Source organism: Esox lucius, chromosome 4 (genome assembly GCF_011004845.1).
Source record: "Esox lucius isolate fEsoLuc1 chromosome 4, fEsoLuc1.pri, whole genome shotgun sequence".
NCBI classification, from domain to species: Eukaryota; Metazoa; Chordata; class Actinopteri; order Esociformes; family Esocidae; genus Esox; species Esox lucius.
Window position 1 is genome coordinate 8,684,016 of NC_047572.1, and position 5,850 is coordinate 8,689,865.

Here is a 5,850-nt window from a genome sequence, read left to right on the forward strand (position 1 = left end):
GATGCTTCCAATCTGTAATATGATTCCAAGGACAACCCATAGTAGGAACAGAAGCATTGTTATGTGTGGCTTTCACAGTGCTAAGTGGAAAGAAGGCTAATACTGGTATATTGCATAGTAGTTGGAGGACCTCCATTTGCATTGCAACTATGCAAGGTAATATGGACAAAACAGGTAAGTAAAGGGGATAGTTACAGCGGCATTAACTGTAAAATTCAGACCATTACTGACGGCAACAATATGAATGTGTGCAGAAAGAAAAATTAAAATCCAAGGAACCGGTAGGTGCATTTGAAATACAGATGAAATAAACGTTTAACAACGTTTGAAAAGGGGGAAGGCTAATACTGAATTGCATGTTAATACTACAACAGAATTGCAGTAAAACTACACTGTGTACACAGGAATTTAACAATTGAATTGTGCTGAAATAACAGTAATGTCAGGAAATAAATGAAGAACAGGAGTGCAACATATCAACTGTCAATGGGTAATTGACACATTCTGATGTATTGTTTTGTGGAACTTTACTTACAGTTTGTTTGTTATTTCAGCATAAACAAATGATGGGTGACTAGCATGCCCTTACCTAATGTTGTCGTCTCTGTTACAAGATTTTTTTCTACAACTTTCATAGCAGTTATCCACTATTTTCTGCAAAAACATGCTTACTATTGATGTGTAGTTACTGTGTTGTTACCCAGTTATTTCCTCTTTGTTTCTGTGTTAATTCCTGGAATTAACCTAGTTATTACCTCATTATTTCCATCCTGCCAAATAAAGTGCTACCGAAATAAATATAATTAACCATTTAAGAAATACTACCACCAGTTATTAACCATTTAGAAATACAACCTAAAATGATTAACCATTTAGAAATGCTACCACCAGTTATTAACCATTTAGAAATACAACCTAAAATTATTAACCATTTAAGAAATACAGCGCATTTGATTGAGCTCATCAAGAGCTTTGTGTACACAGATGTGTATTAGAGAAATCCTTGTGCATCATTAGGTTTTTCAGTGGATATACAGCTGAACCTTAAATACTTTCAGGATTTTGGCTGTGATCCACTGGCACTCAACAGAACAGAATAGGTTGGTTTCATGATCTGTATTGATCCACATTCAAAAACCCTATTCTCCTATTAAATGTCTATAACTTGTATACAATGGATTAATAAATTATCTTAATAAATGTTTTATATCCCCTTTTATAACTAATTTAATGATGTGACCTTATTAAAACTGTTATGGAAAACCAGTTCAGGATATTAGTGATCAATGTAAGTCCTCATGTTCTTTTTTATATAGTTGTTTAATAATCACTGTATGACTAATGCATTTTGTTTGTGTATATCATGTATACACAGTATCTCCACAGTATACTCTCTGTAGAATTATTTGGTGCTTGATGATTAGTCTGATAGTGTGTGATTCTCAGTGTAGGTGTTAGGAAACTAATATAAAGATATTTACATATATCGCCCTGATTGGCTGAAAGTATGGTCTATAACCCGCCCTTGATCCAGCTGAATGATCTAAAAATATAAACTCAGCATTGTTACATGTGGATGGCTAATTTCCTACACTGATGACACACAGTCTATGATTCCAACATATCTCAGGTGTTTCAAACTACATGATCTGCACTCTACTTCATACTGATTTAATTAGTCTACAAGTCCCTTTGCGGTCTTTTATTTTTATACCATCAATGTTAGTCTAATAATTCCCTATGTGTGCATTTTTTAATGGGAAAGAAAACCCAGCAGCCACATATCGTTTTTCATAATCTACTTAATTGTGCCAGATTTGGCTCTCAAAATTCTCGCTCTGATCATGTGGGCATGAGGAAACCGATTTTATTTACATATGCAGCCCTGATTTCCTGGTGGAATGGTGTGAAGACATTCATCTATCACATCAACTTTGTGACATCACTTTGTAGGCCAGAAAAATCTTCATTTTTATCATTATAATTTTCTGAATGTCAGTGTTATTTAGATTTAATAGTGTGTAAAGACCAAGAAAACAAGTCAATTGTATTTGTGATTTTTAGGTACACTCAACACAGCCAGGCCAATGGTTTACAAGGGTGTGAAATGACAGTAACAAAACAAATTAATATCAAAATGGTTTATACAAATTTTAGCCTATGACCATAACTGTTTACAGTACATAGTCCAATTAATTTCACAACTGTCATATTCAGCATCATGTCATGGGAGTGCTTGTCATCATTAGGAACTGGGAAAGGTGTCATGATTGACAGTAAGATAGATGGAGCAACATATATGAAGTTCCTGGAGGAAAATACACTACATGGCCAAAAGTATGAGGACAGTCGACCATCCCACCCATGAGCTTATTTGACATCCTATTCCAAAACCAGGGCCATTAATATGGAGTTGTCCCCCCACCTTTGCAGCTATAACAGCTGCCACTTTTCTGGGAAGACTTTCCACAAGATTTGGACTGTCTCTGTGGGAACTGTTGCCACAAAGTTGGACGCACCCAATTGTCTAAAATGTATTTTTATCCTGTTGCATTAAGATGACTCTTCAATGGAACTCAGGGGCCAAGCTCAAACCCTGAAAAACAGCCCCAGACCATTATCCCTCCTCTACCAAACTTTACAGTAGGCATTATGCATTCCGGTAGCGTTCTCCTGGCATCCCCCACACCCACCTTCGTCTTTTGTGTGATTCATCACTCCAGAGAACGTTTCCACCACTCCATCCGACGCTTGGCATTGTGCTTGTTGATGTGAGGCTGGCATACTGTTGCTCGACCATGGAAACCCATTTTGTGAAGCCATTTTTTATTCCACTGAGCAATTCAATACAACCTATTCTACTGCCAGTGTTTGCCTATGGAGATTTCATGGCTGTGAGCTGGGTTTTATGCACCTGTGAGCATATTGTGTATTCTTTTTATTATACCTTTATTTCAATAATAAGCACAGACTGAGACCATGGTCTCTTATACAGCTTGGCCCTGCGTATACATGTTTACATATACAGTTTAGGCACAATGACTAAGAAATTAAACAAAACAGACAAAATAAAACGATCACAGATAGCGCCAAAAAATACAGTAGCAGATTGTTATATTTACACAAAGTTTATTCCCTTGATATGACAAGAACTTGCATTACCCGAAGCAGTTACAAGCAACGCAAAAATAAAAATATGGGCAGGGGGGACAAGAGTCTCAAATTTAAGTTTGGCCTGCAGGCTATTCCATAAGCAAGGGGCGTACAGGAAAAGGCAGTCATACCCAACTCTGTGAAAATCACAGGGGCCTCAAGTAATTCATGCTGGAAACCTGGTTTTATGAGTTATAATTTTAATGTTGATTAGTGATGGTAAGTAAGAAGGTATGTTTTTCAGAAGTGCTTAATAGACAAACAAAACAGCATGTTTTTCTTGTCTCATGGACAGTCAAGTTCAACCCACATTTTGATATAAAACACAGTGGTGAGTTCTGTAGCTAGCACCCATGATAAATAAAGTGTGCAGTGATAAGTATCATCCAGCGGTTTGTGTGGATGCAATAGCATGCATGTAGATAACAGCCCCAAAACCTTTAACAGACAAAAGTAGCTTGCACAATTGGTCTCATATTTGTGGAGGACAAACAAGTCCTGTTTCTATATAAGAAGCCTAGCTTGAGTTTTTGCCATTTACAATGTTCATGAACATGCATTTTAAAAGTTTATAATCCAGCCACATCCCAAAGAGGCATCTAAGCTCTGCAGTGAAAGTGTATTTTCAACCAACTTACCATCCATTAACTTTTTTTCTTTGCATATGAAACAAGTTTAAGCTGTAAAAAAATACCCTTGTAGTATCTTAAAATCTACAGTTGTGATAATGCTTGGTCAGCCGTTAAAGCAATAGAGAACATGACAGTGTCATCAGCAGTTAAAGTAATAGAGAACATGACAGTTTCATCAGCATACAGAATCATTTTATGCTTTCTTATCTCATCACCGATATTGTTTGTATGTAGAGAGTGAACAGTAATGGACCAAGTACATAACCTTGTGGGACACCTTCAGTCAACTCCAGTGGCTCCGACTGGATGCCGTCAACTCAAAGGGCCTGACTTCTATCCTTTACATAGTCATGAAACAACGACAGGCCTCTGATCCCAATACTATTGACTACAGTGTACCCAAAAGCATTGCATGGTCTACAGTGTCAAAAGCTGTAGACAAATCTATGAACAAGGTGGCACGGTACTTTCTATTATATAGGTCATTAGCAATATAATTTACCACACAAACAGTGGCTAAAGTGGTACTGTGTTTAGGTCTGAAGCCAGATTGATTGCTAGAAAGAGTATTGTTAACTGTAAAAATTATTGTAGTCAATTATATTGCTAATGCTTATTCACCAATTACTCTAGAATTGTTGCCAAACAAGGTGGGGCGATAATTATCCAATTCACAGCCATCACCTACTTTGAGGAGTAGTAAAACAAAAGCTGTTTTCCAAGCTTTAGGACTCTTTCCTACAACGAGTGTTTGATTGAAGATGTCCGTCACTGCACTAGCAGTGATAGGTGCTGTACACTTGAGAAAATATGCATCTAGATTGTCAGTGCCTAACGATTTCTTAGAATCTACTGCAGATATGCCAATATGACCTCATCTACTGTGATTTTTGGAAATTAAAAAAGTTGCTTTAGTGTGGTGTGTTTTTCAGCCATGGAGATAAAAATCTATGAAAAGAAGAACGCTAAAACTGGGTCATGTTTGTGGATGAAAGGTCTGAGTGATAAAGGTCATGGATAAAGACTTGCTCTGAGAAATGTTTATTGTTTCTCTTTAGAATAATACGGGGGTCAGGGTAATTTAGCCAAGTGTCTCTGATACATGCAGTAGGGCAGTGGTCACTGATGTCATTTGCAAATGACCCACTAGCTACAGAATCTCACAAAAGTGAGTACCCCCTCACATTTTTTAAAGTAGTGAGTGTACAGCTTGTATAACAGTGTATATATGCTGTCCCCTCAAAATAACCCAATACACCGCTATTAATGTCTAAACTGCTGGCAACAAAAGTGAAAATGTCCAAATTGGGCCCAAAGTGTCAAAGTGCCATTATTTTCCAGCACTGCCTTAACCCTCTTGGGCATGGAGTTCACCAGAGCTTCACAGGTTGCCACTGGAGTCCTCTTCCACTCCTCCTTGACGACATCACGGAGTTGGTGGATTTGAAAGAGACCTTGCACTCCTCCACCTTCCATTTCAGGATGCCTCACGGATGCTCAATAGGGTTTAGGTCTGGAGACATGCTTGGCCAGTCCATCACCTTTACCCTCAACTTCTTTAGCAAGACAGTGGTCATCTTGGAGGTGTGTTTGGGGTCGTTATGTTGGAATACTGCCATGCGGCCCAGTCTCCGAAGTGAGGGGATCATGCTCTGCTTCAGTATGTCATAGTACATGTTGGCATTCATGGTTCCCTCAATGAACTGTAGCTCTCCAGTGCCGGCAGCACTCATGCAGCCCCAGACCATGACACTCCTACCACCTTGCCTGACTGTAGGCAAGACACACTTGTCTTTGTACTCCTCACCTGGTTGCCACCACACACGCTTGACACCATCTGAACCAAATAAGTTTATTTGGTCTCATCAGACCATAGGACATGGTTCCAGTAATCCATGTCCTTAGTCTGCTTTTCTTCAGCAAACTGTTTGTGGGCTTTCTTGTGCATCATCTTTAGAAGGGGCTTCCTTCTGGGACGACAGCCATTGGCCTCCGTGCTGCAGCTCAGTTTCAGGGTATTGGCAATCTTATAGCCTAGACCATCTTTATGTGAGCAACAATTCTT